Source organism: Salmo salar, chromosome 14, assembly GCF_965601325.2.
Source record: "Salmo salar chromosome 14, fSalSal1, whole genome shotgun sequence".
Taxonomy (NCBI): domain Eukaryota; kingdom Metazoa; phylum Chordata; class Actinopteri; order Salmoniformes; family Salmonidae; genus Salmo; species Salmo salar.
In genome coordinates, this window is record NC_138304.1 from 1,347,787 (window position 1) to 1,368,782 (window position 20,996).

The following is a 20,996-nucleotide window of genomic DNA, read 5'->3' on the forward strand; positions in this document are numbered from 1 at the left end:
GTCAACAGTGTTCCTTTCATCGCGTTTAAACAGTACAGCAAAATGGTACTTACAGAGTGACTCAAACATGATTTAGATCTTGTTTATGAAAATCTGTTTATTTCTGTATTTCATGATTGCAACTTGCTGAAAAGTGTCAACAGTGTTCCTTTCATCAAGTTTAAAGAGTACAGCAATATGGTACTTACACAGTGCATCAAACATGATTTAGACCTTGTTTATGAAAATCTATTTATTTCTGTATTTCATGATTGCAACTTGCTGAAAAGTGTCAACAATGTTCATTTCATCTGGATGAAGCAGTACTGCAAAAATGGGACTTACAGAGTGACTCAAACATGTTTTAGACCTTGTTTATAAAAAACTGTTTATTTCTGTATTTCATGATTGCAACTTGCTGAAAATTGACAACATTGTTCCTATCATCGAGTTTAAACAGTACAGCAAAATGGAACTTACAGAGTGACTCAAACGTGTTAGTTCTTTTTTATAAAAAACTGATAATTTCTGTATTTCATCATTTCAACTTGCTGAAAAGTGTCAACAGTGTTCCTTTCAACGCGTTTTAACAGTACAGCAAAATCGTACTTACAGAGTGACTCAAACATGATTTAGATCTTGTTTATGAAAATCTGTTTATTTCTGTATTTCATGATTGCAACTTGCTGAAAAGTGTCAACAGTGTTCCTTTCATCAAGTTTAAACAGTATAGCAATATGGTACTTACACAGTGCATCAAACATGATTTAGACCTCGTTTATGAAAATCTATTTATTTCTGTATTTCATGAATGCAACTTGCTGAAAAGTGTCAACAATGTTCATTTCATCTGGATGAAGCAGTACTGCAAAAATGGTACTTACAGAGTGACTCAAACATGTTTTAGACCTTGTTTATAAAAAACTGTTTATTTCTGTATTTCATGATTGCAACTTGCTGAAAAGTGTCAACAGTGTTCCTTTCATCGCATTTAAACAGTACAGCAAAATGGTACTTACAGAGTGACTCAAACATGATTTAGATCTTGTTTATGAAAATCTGTTTATTTCTGTATTTCATGATTGCAACTTGCTGAAAAGTGTCAATAGTGTTCCTTTCATCGAGTTTAAACAGTACAGCAATATGGTACTTACAGAGTGCATCAAACATAATTTAGACCTTGTTTATAAAAAACTGCTAATTTCTGTATTTCATCATTTCAACTTGCTAAAAAGTGTCAACAGTGTTCCTATCATCTGGATTAAGCAGTTCAGCAAAAATGGTACTTACAGAGTGCATTAAACATGATTTAGACCTTGTTTATGAAAAACGGATAATTTCTGTATTTCATGATTGCAACTTGCTGAAAAGTGTCAACAGTGTTCCTATCATCGCGATTTAACAGTACAGCTAATTTGGTACTTACAAAGTGACTCAAACCTGATTTAGACCTTGTTTATGAAAATCTGTTTATTTCTGTATTTCATGATTGCAACTTGCTGAAAAGTGTCAACAGTGTTCCTTTCATCAAGTTTAAACAGTACAGCAAAATGGTACTTACAGAGTGACTCAAACATGATTTAGATCTTGTTTATGAAAATCTGTTTATTTCTGTATTTCATGATTGCAACTTGCTGAAAAGTGTCAACAGTGTTCCTTTCAACGCGTTTTAACAGTACAGCAAAATCGTACTTACAGAGTGACGCAAACATGATTTTGATCTTGTTTATGAAAATGTGTTTATTTCTGTATTTCATGATTGCAACTTGCTGAAAAGTGTCAACAGTGTTCCTTTCATCAAGTTTAAACAGTACAGCAAAATGGTACTTACAGAGTGACTCAAACATGATTTAGATCTTGTTCATGAAAATCTGTTTATTTCTGTATTTCATGAATGCAACTTGCTGAAAAGTGTCAACAGTGTTCCTTTCATCAAGTTTAAACAGTACAGCAAAATGGTACTTACACAGTGCATCAAACATGTTTTAGACCTTGTTTATGAAAAACTGTTTATTTCTGTATTTCATGATTGCAACTTGCTGAAAATTGTCAACCGTGTTCCTATCATCGCGATTTAACAGTACAGCTAATTTGGTACTTACAAAGTGACTCAAACCTGATTTAGACTTTGTTTATGAAAATCTGTTTATTTCTGTATTTCATGATTGCAACTTGCTGAAAAGTGTCAACAGTTTTCCTTTCAACGCGTTTGAACAGTACAGCAAAATCGTACTTACAGAGTGACGCAAACATGATTTTGGTCTTGTTTATGAAAATGTGTTTATTTCTGTATTTCATGATAGCAACTTGCTGAAAAGTGTCAACAGTGTTCCTTTCATCAAGTTTAAACAGTACAGCAATATGATACTTACACAGTGCATCAAACATGATTTAGACCTTGTTTATGAAAATCTATTTATTTCTGTATTTCATGAATGCAACTTGCTGAAAAGTGTCAACAATGTTCATTTCATCTGGATGAAGCAGTACTGCAAAAATGGGACTTACAGAGTGACTCAAACATGTTTTAGACCTTGTTTATAAAAAACGGTTTATTTCTGTATTTCGTGATTGCAACTTGCTGAAAATTGTCAACAGAGTTCCTTTCATCGAGTTTAAACAGTACAGCAAAATGGAACTTACAGAGTGACTCAAACATGTGTTAGTCCTTGTTTATAAAAAACTGCTAATTTCTGTATTTCATCATTTCAACTTGCTAAAAAGTGTCAAGTGTTCCTATCATCTGGATTAAGCAGTACAGCAAAAATGGTACTTACAGAGTGCATGAAACATGATTTAGACCTTGTTTATGAAAATCTGTTTATTTCTGTATTTCATAATTGCAACTTGCTGAAAAGTGTCAACAATGTTCCTATCATCTGGATGAAGCAGTACAGCAAAAATGGGACTTACAGACTGACTCAAACATGTTTTAGACCTTGTTTATGAAGAACTGTTTATTTCTGTATTTCATGATTGCAACTTGCTGAAAAGTGTCAACAGTGTTCCTTTCATCGCGTTTAAACAGTACAGCAAAATGGTACTTACAGAGTGACGCAAACATGAATTTGATCTTGTTTATGAAAATGTGTTTATTTCTGTATTTCATGATTGCAACTTGCTGAAAAGTGTCAACAGTGTTCCTTTCATCAAGTTTAAACAGTACAGCAAAATGGTACTTACAGAGTGACTCAAACATGATTTAGATCTTGTTTATGAAAATCTGTTTATTTCTGTATTTCATGATTGCAACTTGCTAAAAAGTGTCAACAGTGTTCCTTTCAACGCGTTTTAACAGTACAGCAAAATCGTACTTACAGAGTGACACAAACATGATTTTGATCTTGTTTATGAAAATCTGTTTATTTCTGTATTTCATGATTGCAACTTGCTGAAAAGTGTCAACAGTGTTCCTTTCATCAAGTTTAACCTGTTAGGGCTAGGGGGCAGTATTGACACGGCTGGATAAAAAAACATACACGATTTAATCTGGTTACCACTCCTACCCAGTAACTAGAATATGCATATACTTATTACATATGGATAGAAAACACCCTAAATTTTCTAAAACTGTTTGAATGGTGTCTGTGAGTATAACATAACTCATTTGGCAGGCAAAACCCTGAGACATTTTCTGACAGGAAGTGGATACCTGATGTGTTGTATTACCTTTAAACCTATCCCATTGAAAAACACAGGGGCTGAGGAATATTTTGGCACTTCCTATTGCTTCCACTAGATGTCACCAGCCTTTACAAAGTGTTTTGAGTCTTCTGGAGGGAGATCTGACCGAACAAGAGCCATGGAACGATGATGGCCCATTAGACACCTGGCGCGCGAGTTCATGTTGGGTACCCTCGTTCCAATACGTTATAAAAGAGTATGCATTCGTCCACCTTGAATATTATTCATGTTCTGGTTAAAAAAGGCCCTAATGATTTATGCGATATAACGTTTGACATGTTTGAACGAACGTAAATATATTTTTTCCCCTCGTTCATGACGAGAAGTCCGGCTGGCTTAGATCATGTGCTAACAAGACGGAGATTTTTGGACATAAATGATGAGCTTTTTTGAACAAAACTACATTCGTTATGGACCTGTGATACCTGGAAGTGACATCTGATGAAGAGAATCAAAGGTAATGGATTATTTACATAGTATTTTCGATTTTAGATCTCCCCAACATGACGTCTAGTCTGTATCGCAACGCGTATTTTTCTGGGCGCAGTGCTCAGATTATTGCAAAGTGTGATTTCCCAGTAAGGTTATTTTTAAATCTGGCAAGTTGATTGCGTTCAAGAGATGTAAATCTATAATTCTTTAAATGACAATATAATATTTTACCAATGTTTTCTAATTTTAATTATTTAATTTGTGACGCTGACTTGACTGCCGGTTATTGGAGGGAAACGATTTCCTCAACATCAATGCCATAGTAAAACGCTGTTTTTGGATATAAATATGAACTTGATAGAACTAAAAATGCATGCATTGTCTAACATAATGTCCTAGGAGTGTCATCTGATGGAGATTGTAAAAGGTTAGTGCATCATTTTAGCTGGTTTTATGGTTTTGGTGACCCTGTCTTTGAATTGACAAAACATTACACACAACTCTTGTAAATGTACTGTCCTAACATACTCTAAATTTATGCTTTCGCCGTAAAACCTTTTTGAAATCGTAAAACGTGGTTAAATTATGGAGATGTTTGTCTTTCAAAGGGTGTAAAATAGTTGTATGTTTGAAAAATTTGAATTTTGACATTTATTTGGATTCAAATTTGCCGCTCTTGAAATGCACCTGCTGTTGATGGAGTGCACCACGGGTGGCACGCTAGCGTCCCACCTAGCCCATAGAGGTTAAAGAGTACAGCAATATGGTACTTACACAGTGCATCAAACATGATTTAGACCTTGTTTATGAAAATCTATTTATTTCTGTATTTCATGAATGCAACTTGCTGAAAAGTGTCAACAATGTTCATTTCATCTGGATGAAGCAGTACTGCAAAAATGGGACTTACAGAGTGACTCAAACATGTTTTAGACCTTGTTTATAAAAAACGGTTTATTTCTGTATTTCATGATTGCAACTTGCTGAAAATTGACAACATTGTTCCTATCATCGAGTTTAAACAGTACAGCAAAATGGAACTTACAGAGTGACTCAAACATGTGTTAGTACTTGTTTATAAAAAACTGATAATTTCTGTATTTCATCATTTCAACTTGCTGAAAAGTGTCAACAGTGTTCCTTTCAACGCGTTTTAACAGTACAGCAAAATCGTACTTACAGAGTGACTCAAACATGATTTTGATCTTGTTCATGAAAATCTGTTTATTTCTGTATTTCATGATTGCAACTTGCTGAAAAATGTCAACAGTGTTCCTTTCATCAAGTTTAAACAGTACAGCAAAATGTTACTTACAGACTGACTCAAACATGATTTAGATCTTGTTTATGAAAATCTGTTTATTTCTGTATTTCATGATTGCAACTTGCTGAAAAGTGTCAACAGTGTTCCTTTCAACGCGTTTTAACAGTACAGCAAAATCGTACTTACAGAGTGACTCAAACATGATTTAGATCTTGTTTATGAAAATCTGTTTATTTCTGTATTTCATGATTGCAACTTGCTGAAAAGTGTCAACAGTGTTCCTTTCATCAAGTTTAAAGAGTACAGCAATATGGTACTTACACAGTGCATCAAACATGATTTAGACCTTATTTATGAAAATCTACTTATTTCTGTATTTCATGAATGCAACTTGCTGAAAAGTGTCAACAATGTTCATTTCATCTGGATGAAGCAGTACTGCAAAAATGGGACTTACAGAGTGACTCAAACATGATTTTGATCTTGTTCATGAAAATCTGTTTATTTCTGTATTTCATGATTGCAACTTGCTGAAAAATGTCAACAGTGTTCCTTTCATCAAGTTTAAACAGTACAGCAAAATGTTACTTACAGACTGACTCAAACATGTTTTAGACCTTGTTTATAAAAAACTGTTTATTTCTGTATTTCATGATTGCAACTTGCTGAAAATTGACAACATTGTTCCTATCATCGAGTTTAAACAGTAGAGCAAAATGGAACTTACAGAGTGACTCAAACGTGTTAGTTCTTTTTTATAAAAAACTGATAATTTCTGTATTTCATCATTTCAACTTGCTGAAAAGTGTCAACAGTGTTCCTTTCAACGCGTTTTAACAATACAGCAAAATCGTACTTACAGAGTGACTCAAACATGATTTCGATCTTGTTTATGAAAATCTGTTTATTTCTGTATTTCATGATTGCAACTTGCTGAAAAGTGTCAACAGTGTTCCTTTCATCAAGTTTAAACAGTACAGCAATATGGTACTTACAGAGTGCATCAAACATAATTTAGACCTTGTTTATAAAAAACTGCTAATTTCTGTATTTCATCATTTCAACTTGCTAAAAAGTGTCAACAGTGTTCCTATCATCTGGATTAAGCAGTACAGCAAAAATGGTACTTACAGAGTGCATGAAACATGATTTAGACCTTGTTTATGAAAAACTGATTATTTCTGTATTTCATGATTGCAACTTGCTGAAAAGTGTCAACCGTGTTCCTATCATCGCGATTTAACAGTACAGCTAATTTGGTACTTACAAAGTGACTCAAACCTGATTTAGACCTTGTTTATGAAAATCTGTTTATTTCTGTATTTCATGATTGCAACTTGCTGAAAAGTGTCAACAGTGTTCCTTTCATCAAGTTTAAACAGTACAGCAAAATGGTACTTACAGAGTGACTCAAACATGATTTAGATCTTGTTTATGAAAATCTGTTTATTTCTGTATTTCATGATTGCAACTTGCTGAAAAGTGTCAACAGTGTTCCTTTCAACGCGTTTAAACAGGACAGCAAAATGGTACTTACAGAGTGACTCAAACATGATTTAGATCTTGTTTATGAAAATCTGTTCATTTCTGTATTTCATGATTGCAACTTGCTGAAAAGTGTCAACAGTGTTCCTTTCATCAAGTTTAAACAGTACAGCAATATGGTACTTACAGAGTGCATCAAACATAATTTAGACCTTGTTTATAAAAAACTGCTAATTTCTGTATTTCATCATTTCAACTTGCCAAAAAGTGTCAACAGTGTTCCTATCATCTGGATTAAGCAGTACAGCAAAAAATGGTACTTACAGAGTGCATGAAACATGATTTAGACCTTGTTTATGAAAAACTGTTTATTTCTGTATTTCATGAATGCAACTTGCTGAAAAGTGTCAACAATGTTCATTTCATCTGGATGAAGCAGTACTGCAAAAATGGGACTTACAGAGTGACTCAAACATGTTTTAGACCTTGTTTATAAAAAACTGTTTATTTCTGTATTTCATGATTGCAACTTGCTGAAAATTGACAACATTGTTCCTATCATCGAGTTTAAACAGTAGAGCAAAATGGAACTTACAGAGTGACTCAAACATGTGTTAGTCCTTGTTTATAAAAAACTGCTAATTTCTGTATTTCATCATTTCAACTTGCTGAAAAGTGTCAACAGTGTTCCTATCATCTGGATTAAGCAGTACAGCAAAAATGGTACTTACAGAGTGCATGAAACATGATTTAGACCTTGTTTATGAAAAACTGTTTATTTCTGTATTTCATGATTGCAACTTGCTGAAAAGTGTCAACCGTGTTCCTATCATCGCGATTTAACAGTATAGCTAATTTGGTACTTACAAAGTGACTCAAAACTGATTTAGACCATGTTTATGAAAATCTATTGATTTCTGTATTTCATGATTGCAACTTGCTGAAAAGTGTCAACAGTGTTCCTTTCAACGCGTTTTAACAGTACAGCAAAATCGTACTTACAGAGTGACGCAAACATGATTTTGGTCTTGTTTATGAAATGTGTTTATTTCTGTATTTCATGATTGCAACTTGCTGAAAAGTGTCAACAGTGTTCCTTTCATCAAGTTTAAACAGTACAGCAATATGATACTTACACAGTGCATCAAACATGATTTAGACCTTGTTTATGAAAATCTATTTATTTCTGTATTTCATGAATGCAACTTGCTGAAAAGTGTCAACAATGTTCCTATCATCTGGATTAAGCAATACAGCAAAAATGGTACTTACAGAGTGCATGAAACATGATTTAGACCTTTTTTATGAAAAACTGTTTATTTCTGTATTTCATGATTGCAACTTGCTGAAAAGTGTCAATACTGTTCCTTTCATCGAGTTTAAACAGTACAGCAAAATGGTACTTACAAAGTGACTGAAACATGATTTAGACCTTGTTTATAAAAAACTGCTAATTTCTGTATTTCATCATTTCAACTTGCTAAAAAGTGTCAACAGTGTTCCTATCATCTGGATTAAGCATTACAGCAAAAATGGTATTTACAGAGTGCATGAAACATGATTCAGACCTTGTTTATAAAAAACTGTTTATTTCTGTATTTGATGATTGCAACTTGCTGAAAAGTGTCAACAGTGTTCCTTTCATCGCGTTTAAACAGTACAGCAAAATGGTACTTACAGAGTGACTCAAACATGATTTAGATCTTGTTTATGAAAATCTGTTTATTTCTGTATTTCATGATTGCAACTTGCTGAAAAGTGTCAATAGTGTTCCTTTCATCGAGTTTAAACAGTACAGCAAAATGGTACTTACAAAGTGACTCAAACATGATTTAGACCTTGTTTATAAAAAACTGCTAATTTCTGTATTTCATAATTTCAACGTGCTAAAAAGTGTCAACAGTGTTCCTATCATCTGGATTAAGCATTACAGCAAAAATGGTACTTACAGAGTGCATGAAACATGATTTAGACCTTGTTTATGAAAAACTGTTTATTTCTGTATTTCATGATTGCAACTTGCTGAAAAGTGTCAACAGTGTTCCTATCATCGCGTTTAAACAGTACAGCAACATGGTACTTACAGAGTGACTCAAACATGATTTAGATCTTGTTTATGAAAATCTGTTTATTTCTGTATTTCATGATTGCGACTTGCTGAAAAGTGTCAACAGTGTTCCTTTCATCAAGTTTAAACACTGCAGCAAAATGGTACTTACAGAGTGACTCAAACATGATTTAGATCTTGTTTATGAAAATCTGTTTATTTCTGTATTTCATGATTGCAACTTGCTGAAAAGTGGTAACAGTGTTCCTTTCATCAAGTTTAAAGAGTACAGCAATATGGTACTTACACAGTGCATCAAACATGATTTAGACCCTGTTCATGAAAATCTATTTATTTCTGTATTTCATGAATGCAACTTGCTGAAAAGTGTCAACAATGTTAATTTCATCTGGATGAAGCAGTACTGCAAAAATGGTACTTACAGAGTGACTCAAACATGTTTTAGACCTTGTTTAAAAAAAACTGTTTATTTCTGTATTTCATGATTGCAACTTGCTGAAAAGTGTCAACCGTGTTCCCATCATCGCGATTTAACAGTACAGCTTATTTGGTACTTACAAAGTGACTCAAACCTGATTTAGACCTTGTTTATTAAAATCTGTTTATTTCTGTATTTCATGATTGCAACTTGCTGAAAAGTGTCAACAGTGTTCCTTTCATCAAGTTTAAACAGTAGAGCAAAATGGAACTTACAGAGTGACTCAAACATGTGTTAGTCCTTGTTTATAAAAAACTGCTAATTTCTGTATTTCATCATTTCAACTTGCTGAAAAGTGTCAACAGTGTTCCTATCATCTGGATTAAGCAGTACAGCAAAAATGGTACTTACAGAGTGCATGAAACATGATTTAGACCTTGTTTATGAAAAACTGTTTATTTCTGTATTTCATGATTGCAACTTGCTGAAAAGTGTCAACCGTGTTCCTATCATCGCGATTTAACAGTATAGCTAATTTGGTACTTACAAAGTGACTCAAAACTGATTTAGACCATGTTTATGAAAATCTATTGATTTCTGTATTTCATGATTGCAACTTGCTGAAAAGTGTCAACAGTGTTCCTTTCAACGCGTTTTAACAGTACAGCAAAATCGTACTTACAGAGTGACGCAAACATGATTTTGGTCTTGTTTATGAAATGTGTTTATTTCTGTATTTCATGATTGCAACTTGCTGAAAAGTGTCAACAGTGTTCCTTTCATCAAGTTTAAACAGTACAGCAATATGATACTTACACAGTGCATCAAACATGATTTAGACCTTGTTTATGAAAATCTATTTATTTCTGTATTTCATGAATGCAACTTGCTGAAAAGTGTCAACAATGTTCCTATCATCTGGATTAAGCAATACAGCAAAAATGGTACTTACAGAGTGCATGAAACATGATTTAGACCTTTTTTATGAAAAACTGTTTATTTCTGTATTTCATGATTGCAACTTGCTGAAAAGTGTCAATACTGTTCCTTTCATCGAGTTTAAACAGTACAGCAAAATGGTACTTACAAAGTGACTGAAACATGATTTAGACCTTGTTTATAAAAAACTGCTAATTTCTGTATTTCATCATTTCAACTTGCTAAAAAGTGTCAACAGTGTTCCTATCATCTGGATTAAGCATTACAGCAAAAATGGTATTTACAGAGTGCATGAAACATGATTCAGACCTTGTTTATAAAAAACTGTTTATTTCTGTATTTCATGATTGCAACTTGCTGAAAAGTGTCAACAGTGTTCCTTTCATCGCGTTTAAACAGTACAGCAAAATGGTACTTACAGAGTGACTCAAACATGATTTAGATCTTGTTTATGAAAATCTGTTTATTTCTGTATTTCATGATTGCAACTTGCTGAAAAGTGTCAATAGTGTTCCTTTCATCGAGTGTAAACAGTACAGCAAAATGGTACTTACAAAGTGACTCAAACATGATTTAGACCTTGTTTATAAAAAACTGCTAATTTCTGTATTTCATAATTTCAACGTGCTAAAAAGTGTCAACAGTGTTCCTATCATCTGGATTAAGCATTACAGCAAAAATGGTACTTACAGAGTGCATGAAACATGATTTAGACCTTGTTTATGAAAAACTGTTTATTTCTGTATTTCATGATTGCAACTTGCTGAAAAGTGTCAACAGTGTTCCTATCATCGCGTTTAAACAGTACAGCAACATGGTACTTACAGAGTGACTCAAACATGATTTAGATCTTGTTTATGAAAATCTGTTTATTTCTGTATTTCATGATTGCGACTTGCTGAAAAGTGTCAACAGTGTTCCTTTCATCAAGTTTAAACACTGCAGCAAAATGGTACTTACAGAGTGACTCAAACATGATTTAGATCTTGTTTATGAAAATCTGTTTATTTCTGTATTTCATGATTGCAACTTGCTGAAAAGTGGTAACAGTGTTCCTTTCATCAAGTTTAAAGAGTACAGCAATATGGTACTTACACAGTGCATCAAACATGATTTAGACCCTGTTCATGAAAATCTATTTATTTCTGTATTTCATGAATGCAACTTGCTGAAAAGTGTCAACAATGTTAATTTCATCTGGATGAAGCAGTACTGCAAAAATGGTACTTACAGAGTGACTCAAACATGTTTTAGACCTTGTTTAAAAAAAACTGTTTATTTCTGTATTTCATGATTGCAACTTGCTGAAAAGTGTCAACCGTGTTCCTATCATCGCGATTTAACAGTACAGCTTATTTGGTACTTACAAAGTGACTCAAACCTGATTTAGACCTTGTTTATTAAAATCTGTTTATTTCTGTATTTCATGATTGCAACTTGCTGAAAAGTGTCAACAGTGTTCCTTTCATCAAGTTTAAACAGTACAGCAAAATGGTACTTACAGAGTGACTCAAACATGATTTAGATCTTGTTTATGAAAATCTGTTTATTTCTGTATTTCATGATTGCAACTTGCTGAAAAGTGTCAACAGTGTTCCTTTCATCAAGTTTAAAGAGTACAGCAATATGGTACTTACACAGTGCATCAAACATGATTTAGACCTTGTTTATGAAAATCTATTTATTTCTGTATTTCATGAATGCAACTTGCTGAAAAGTGTCAACAATGTTCATTTCATCTGGATGAAGCAGTACTGCAAAAATGGGACTTACAGAGTGACTCAAACATGTTTTAGACCTTGTTTATAAAAAACTGTTTATTTCTGTATTTCATGATTGCAACTTGCTGAAAATTGACAACATTGTTCCTATCATCGAGTTTAAACAGTAGATCAAAATGGAACTTACAGAGTGACTCAAACGTGTTAGTTCTTGTTTATAAAAAACAGATAATTTCTGTATTTCATCATTTCAACTTGCTGAAAAGTGTCAACAGTGTTCCTTTCAACGCGTTTTAACAGAACAGCAAAATCGTACTTACAGAGTGACTCAAACATGATTTTGATCTTGTTTATGAAAATCTGTTTATTTCTGTACTTCATGATTGCAACTTGCTGAAATGTGTCAACAGTGTTCCTTTCATCCAGTTTAAACAGTACAGCAATATGGTACTTACACAGTGCATCAAACATGATTTAGACCTTGTTCATGAAAATCTATTTATTTCTGTATTTCATGAATGCAACTTGCAGAAAAGTGTCAACAATGTTCATTTCATCTGGATGAAGCAGTACTGCAAAAATGGGACTTACAGAGTGAGTCAAACATGTTTTAGACCTTGTTTATAAAAAAACGGTTTATTTCTGTATTTCATGATTGCAACTTGCTGAAAATTGTCAACAGAGTTCCTTTCATCGAGTTTAAACAGTACAGCAAAATGGAACTTACAGAGTGACTCAAACATGTGTTAGTCCTTGTTTATAAAAAACTGCTAATTTCTGTATTTCATCATTTCATCTTGCTAAAAAGTGTCAACAGTGTTCCTATCATCTGGATTAAGCAGTACAGCAAAAATGGTACTTACAGAGTGCATGAAACATGATTTAGACCTTGTTTATGAAAAACTGTTTATTTCTGTATTTCATGATTGCAACTTGCTGAAAAGTGTCAACAGTGTTCCTTTCATCGCGTTTAAACAGTACAGCAACATGGTACTTACAGAGTGACTCAAACATGATTTAGATCTTGTTTATGAAAATCTGTTTATTTCTGTATTTCATCATTTCAACTTGCTAAAAAGTGTCAACAGTGTTCCTATCATCTGGATTAAGCAGTACAGCAAAAATGGTACTTACAGAGTGCATGAAACATGATTTAGACCTTGTTTATGAAAAACTGTTTATTTCTGTATTTCATGATTGCAACTTGCTGAAAAGTGTCAACCGTGTTCCTATCATCGCGATTTAACAGTACAGCTAATTTGGTACTTACAAAGTGACTCAAACCTGATTTAGACCTTGTTTATGAAAATCTGTTTATTTCTGTATTTCATGATTGCAACTTGCTGAAAAGTGTCAACAGTGTTCCTTTCATCAAGTTTAAACAGTACAGCAAAATGGTACTTACAGAGTGACGCAAACATGATTTAGATCTTGTTTATGAAAATGTGTTTATTTCTGTATTTCATGATTGCAACTTGCTGAAAAGTGTCAACAGTGTTCCTTTCATCGCGTTTAAACAGTACAGCAAAATGGTACTTACAGAGTGACTCAAACATGATTTAGATCTTGTTTATGAAAATCTGTTTATTTCTGTATTTCATGATTGCAACTTGCTGAAAAGTGTCAATAGTGTTCCTTTCATCGAGTGTAAACAGTACAGCAAAATGGTACTTACAAAGTGACTCAAACATGATTTAGACCTTGTTTATAAAAAACTGCTAATTTCTGTATTTCATAATTTCAACGTGCTAAAAAGTGTCAACAGTGTTCCTATCATCTGGATTAAGCATTACAGCAAAAATGGTACTTACAGAGTGCATGAAACATGATTTAGACCTTGTTTATGAAAAACTGTTTATTTCTGTATTTCATGATTGCAACTTGCTGAAAAGTGTCAACAGTGTTCCTATCATCGCGTTTAAACAGTACAGCAACATGGTACTTACAGAGTGACTCAAACATGATTTAGATCTTGTTTATGAAAATCTGTTTATTTCTGTATTTCATGATTGCGACTTGCTGAAAAGTGTCAACAGTGTTCCTTTCATCAAGTTTAAACACTGCAGCAAAATGGTACTTACAGAGTGACTCAAACATGATTTAGATCTTGTTTATGAAAATCTGTTTATTTCTGTATTTCATGATTGCAACTTGCTGAAAAGTGGTAACAGTGTTCCTTTCATCAAGTTTAAAGAGTACAGCAATATGGTACTTACACAGTGCATCAAACATGATTTAGACCCTGTTCATGAAAATCTATTTATTTCTGTATTTCATGAATGCAACTTGCTGAAAAGTGTCAACAATGTTAATTTCATCTGGATGAAGCAGTACTGCAAAAATGGTACTTACAGAGTGACTCAAACATGTTTTAGACCTTGTTTAAAAAAAACTGTTTATTTCTGTATTTCATGATTGCAACTTGCTGAAAAGTGTCAACCGTGTTCCTATCATCGCGATTTAACAGTACAGCTTATTTGGTACTTACAAAGTGACTCAAACCTGATTTAGACCTTGTTTATTAAAATCTGTTTATTTCTGTATTTCATGATTGCAACTTGCTGAAAAGTGTCAACAGTGTTCCTTTCATCAAGTTTAAACAGTACAGCAAAATGGTACTTACAGAGTGACTCAAACATGATTTAGATCTTGTTTATGAAAATCTGTTTATTTCTGTATTTCATGATTGCAACTTGCTGAAAAGTGTCAACAGTGTTCCTTTCATCAAGTTTAAAGAGTACAGCAATATGGTACTTACACAGTGCATCAAACATGATTTAGACCTTGTTTATGAAAATCTATTTATTTCTGTATTTCATGAATGCAACTTGCTGAAAAGTGTCAACAATGTTCATTTCATCTGGATGAAGCAGTACTGCAAAAATGGGACTTACAGAGTGACTCAAACATGTTTTAGACCTTGTTTATAAAAAACTGTTTATTTCTGTATTTCATGATTGCAACTTGCTGAAAATTGACAACATTGTTCCTATCATCGAGTTTAAACAGTAGATCAAAATGGAACTTACAGAGTGACTCAAACGTGTTAGTTCTTGTTTATAAAAAACAGATAATTTCTGTATTTCATCATTTCAACTTGCTGAAAAGTGTCAACAGTGTTCCTTTCAACGCGTTTTAACAGAACAGCAAAATCGTACTTACAGAGTGACTCAAACATGATTTTGATCTTGTTTATGAAAATCTGTTTATTTCTGTACTTCATGATTGCAACTTGCTGAAATGTGTCAACAGTGTTCCTTTCATCCAGTTTAAACAGTACAGCAATATGGTACTTACACAGTGCATCAAACATGATTTAGACCTTGTTCATGAAAATCTATTTATTTCTGTATTTCATGAATGCAACTTGCAGAAAAGTGTCAACAATGTTCATTTCATCTGGATGAAGCAGTACTGCAAAAATGGGACTTACAGAGTGAGTCAAACATGTTTTAGACCTTGTTTATAAAAAAACGGTTTATTTCTGTATTTCATGATTGCAACTTGCTGAAAATTGTCAACAGAGTTCCTTTCATCGAGTTTAAACAGTACAGCAAAATGGTACTTACAGAGTGACTCAAACATGTGTTAGTCCTTGTTTATAAAAAACTGCTAATTTCTGTATTTCATCATTTCATCTTGCTAAAAAGTGTCAACAGTGTTCCTATCATCTGGATTAAGCAGTACAGCAAAAATGGTACTTACAGAGTGCATGAAACATGATTTAGACCTTGTTTATGAAAAACTGTTTATTTCTGTATTTCATGATTGCAACTTGCTGAAAAGTGTCAACAGTGTTCCTTTCATCGCGTTTAAACAGTACAGCAACATGGTACTTACAGAGTGACTCAAACATGATTTAGATCTTGTTTATGAAAATCTGTTTATTTCTGTATTTCATCATTTCAACTTGCTAAAAAGTGTCAACAGTGTTCCTATCATCTGGATTAAGCAGTACAGCAAAAATGGTACTTACAGAGTGCATGAAACATGATTTAGACCTTGTTTATGAAAAACTGTTTATTTCTGTATTTCATGATTGCAACTTGCTGAAAAGTGTCAACCGTGTTCCTATCATCGCGATTTAACAGTACAGCTAATTTGGTACTTACAAAGTGACTCAAACCTGATTTAGACCTTGTTTATGAAAATCTGTTTATTTCTGTATTTCATGATTGCAACTTGCTGAAAAGTGTCAACAGTGTTCCTTTCATCAAGTTTAAACAGTACAGCAAAATGGTACTTACAGAGTGACGCAAACATGATTTAGATCTTGTTTATGAAAATGTGTTTATTTCTGTATTTCATGATTGCAACTTGCTGAAAAGTGTCAACAGTGTTCCTTTCATCAAGTTTAAACAGTACAGCAATATGGTACTTACACAGTGCATCAAACATGATTTAGACCTTGTTTATGAAAATCTATTTATTTCTGTATTTCATGAATGCAACTTGCTGAAAAGTGTCAACAATGTTCATTTCATCTGGATGAAGCAGTACTGCAAAAATGGGACTTACAGAGTGACTCAAACATGTTTTAGACCTTGTTTATAAAAAACTGTTTATTTCTGTATTTCATGATTGCAACTTGCTGAAAATTGTTAACAGAGTTCCTTTCATCGAGTTTAAACAGTACAGCAAAATGGAACTTACAGAGTGACTCAAACATGTGTAAGTCCTTGTTTATAAAAAACTGCTAATTTCTGTATTTCATCATTTCAACTTGCTAAAAAGTGTCAAGTGTTCCTATCATCTGGATTAAGCAGTAAAGCAAAAATGGTACTTACAGAGTGCATGAAACATGATTTAGACCTTGTTTATGAAAAACTGTTTATTTCTGTATTTCATGATTGCAACTTGCTGAAAAGTGCCAACAATGTTCCTATCATCTGGATGAAGCAGTACTGCAAAAATGGGACTTACAGTGACTCAAACATGTTTTAGACCTTGTTTATAAAAAAAAACTGCTATTTTCTGTACTTCATGATTGCAACTTGCTGAAAATTGTCAACAGAGTTCCTTTCATCGAGTTTAAACAGTACAGCAAAATGGAACTGACTCAAACATGTTTTTGTCCTAATTTATAAAAAACTGCTAATTTCTGTATTTCATCATTTCAACTTGCTGAAAAGTGTCAACAGTGTTCCTTTCATCGCGTTTAAACAGTACAGCAAAATGGTACTTACAGAGTGACTCAAACATGATTTAGATCATGTTTATGAAAATCTATTTATTTCTGTATTTCATGAATGCAACTTGCTGAAAAGTGTCAACAATGTTAATTTCATCTGGATGAAGCAGTACTGCAAAAATGGGACTTACAGAGTGACTCAAACATGATTTAGACCTTGTTTATGAAAAACTGTTTATTTCTGTATTTCATGATTGCAACTTGCTGAAAAGTGTCAACCATGTTCCTATCATCGCGATTTAACAGTACAGCTAATTTGGTACTTACAAAGTGACTCAAACCTGATTTAGACCTTGTTTATGAAAATCTGTTTATTTCTGTATTTCATGATTGCAACTTGCTGAAAAGTGTCAACAGTGTTCCTTTCATCAAGTTTAAACAGTACAGCAAAATGGTACTTACAGAGTGACTCAAACATGATTTAGATCTTGTTTATGAAAATCTGTTTATTTCTGTATTTCATGATTGCAACTTGCTGAAAAGTGTCAACAGTGTTCCTTTCAATGCGTTTTAACAGTACAGCAAAATCGTACTTACAGAGTGACGCAAACATGATTTTGGTCTTGTTTATGAAAATGTGTTTATTTCTGTATTTCATGATTGCAACTTGCTGAAAAGTGTCAACAGTGTTCCTTTCATCAAGTTTAAACAGTACAGCAATATGGTACTTACACAGTGCATCAAACATGATTTAGACCTTAAGAATTGACTGAATAACAGATGGTTGAGTTGCGTGATTTTCACTATCTGCTGGTTGGCCATATGACAATAGCTCTAGGCTGTTTTTAACAACTTCCGGTTGTCACAGGAAGCTCTTGCTCCACACACCTTGTCTTTGGGGTAGACATAAACAGAATCCTGAATATGAAGTCTCTACCTTAAGAATTGACTGAATAACAGATGGTTGAGTTGCGTGATTTTCACTATGTGCGTTTTATATGACAATAGCTCTAGGCTGTTTTTAACCACTTCCGGTTGTCACAGGAAGCTCTTGCTCCACACACGTTGTCTTTGGGGTAGACATAAACAGAATCCTGAATATGAAGTCTCTACCTTAAGAATTGACTTAACCTCTATGGGCTAGGTGGGACGCTAGCGTGCCCCCCGTGGTGCACTCCATCAACAGCAGGTGCATTTCAAGAGCGGCAAATTTGAATCCAAATAAATGTCAAAATTCAAATTTTTCAAACATACAACTATTTTACACCCTTTGAAAGATAAACATCTCCTTAATCTAACCACGTTTTACGATTTCAAAAAGGTTTTACGCCGAAAGCATAAATTTAGAGTATGTTAGGACAGTACATTTACAAGAGTTGTGTGTAATGTTTTGTCAAGTCAAAGACAGGGTCACCAAAACCATAAAACCAGCTAAAATGATGCACTAACCTTTTACAATCTCCATCAGATGACACTCCTAGGACATTATGTTAGACAATGCATGCATTTTTAGTTCTATCAAGTTCATATTTATATCCAAAAACAGCGTTTTACTATGGCATTGATGTTGAGGAAATCGTTTCCCTCCAATAACCGGCAGTCAAGTCAGCGTCACAAATTAAATAATTAAAATTAGAAAACATTGGTAAAATATTATATTGTCATTTAAAGAATTATAGATTTACATCTCTTGAACGCAATCAACTTGCCAGATTTAAAAATAACCTTACTGGGAAATCACACTTTGCAATAATCTGAGCACTGCGCCCAGAAAAATACGCGTTGCGATACAGACTAGACGTCATGTTGGGGAGATCTAAAATCGAAAATACTATGTAAATAATCCATTACCTTTGATTCTCTTCATCAGATGTCACTTCCAGGTATCACAGGTCCATAACGAATGTAGTTTTGTTCAAAAAAGCTCATCATTTATGTCCAAAAATCTCCGTCTTGTTAGCACATGATCTAAGCCAGCCGGACTTCTCGTCATGAATGAGGGGAAAAAATATATTTCCGTTCGTTCAAACATGTCAAACGTTGTATAGCATAAATCATTAGGGCCTTTTTTAACCAGAACATGAATAATATTCAAGGTGGACGAATGCATACTCTTTTATAACGTATTGGAACGAGGGTACCCAACATGAACTCGCGCGCCAGGTGTCTAATGGGACATCATCGTTCCATGGCTCTTGTTCGGTCAGATCTCCCTCCAGAAGACTCAAAACACTTTGTAAAGGCTGGTGACATCTAGTGGAAGCAATAGGAAGTGCCAAAATATTCCTCAGCCCCTGTGTTTTTCAATGGGATAGGTTTAAAGTCAATACAACACATCAGGTATCCACTTCCTGTCAGAAAATGTCTCAGGGTTCTGCCTGCCAAATGAGTTCTGTTATACTCACAGACACCATTCAAACAGTTTTAGAAACTTTAGAGTGTTTTCTATCCATATATAATAAGTATATGCATATTCTAGTTACTGGGTAGGATTAGTAACCAGATTAAATCGGGTACATTTTTTTATCCAGACGTGCAAATGCTGCCCCCAGCCCTAACAGGTTAATAACAGATGGTTGAGTTGCGTGATTTTCACTATCTGCTTGTTGGCCATATGACAATTGCTCTAGGCTGTTTTTAACAACTTCCGGTGGCTCCAGGAACCTTAGAATCGACACAGGTAGACCTCACAGTAGCCTGATGGATTGTTATAGAAGACAGGTTCATAAGGCATTCATAACCCACATAGGCTTCAGGTTGAATTTTGGAGAATAGTCTATGTGTTCCGATGGGGAGAGAAGTCATTGCACACAGTTTGATCTAAAAACCTTCTTTTCACTGTGAAGGTTTAATGCCACAGGGTCAAGGTTAGGCTTGCACAGATCGGGAGGACCTCAGGAATGCTCCTGGTTCCTCTCCATCGCTCGTTGTGTTGATTTCATCATGTCAACTTTGGTGATATTTTTTGCTGTTGAATCATATTGCAAATATGCGGATGTGCATTTGCAATATGATTCAATGGGCATTTAGCATCACGTATTTGGCATGCTCAAAAATACCGCAGAAATGCATAATTGACTGTCCCGATGAACTGGGGATGGCCGTGCAGTGACTATGGTTCCTCTCCATGGCTTGATGGTGACATGAGAGAAGTGGGACAGTCATTTTTTTGCGATTTTTTGAAAAATGTCCAAAATGACTAGGGGCGCCCCATACTGGATGGGCACTGATGGAAGGTGCTCTCTACCCAACCATGGACCCCTTGCACCCCCCTAAAGGCATTTAAAACCATTCTAAAAAATGTATCCTGGTAACCCATTTTGGGTCACCATGTGCACTGATGCGCATTTGCAATATGTTTCAATGGATCTCAACATCATGAATTTGGCATTCTCAAAAACACCGCAGAAATGCAAAATCGACTGTCCCGATGAACTGGGGATGGCCGTGCAGTGACTGTGGTTCCTCTCCATGGCTTGATGGTGACATGAGAGAAGTGGGACTGTCGTTTATTAGCAATTTTTTGAAAATGTCCAAAATGACTAGGGGCGCCCCATACTGGATGGGCACTGATGGAAGGTGCTCCCTACCCAACCGTGGACCCCTTGCACCCCCCTAAAGGCATTTAAAACCATTCTAAAAAATTAATCCTGGTAACCCATTTCGGGTCACCATGTGCACTGATGCGCATTTGCAATATGTTTCAATGGATCTCAACATCATGAATTTGGCATGCTCAAAAACACTGCAGAAATGCAAAATCGACTGTCCCGATGAACTGGGGATGGCCGTGCAGTGACTGTGGTTCCTCTACATGGCTTGATGGTGACATGACAGAAGTGGGACTGTCGTTTTTTAGTGATTTTTTTAAAAAT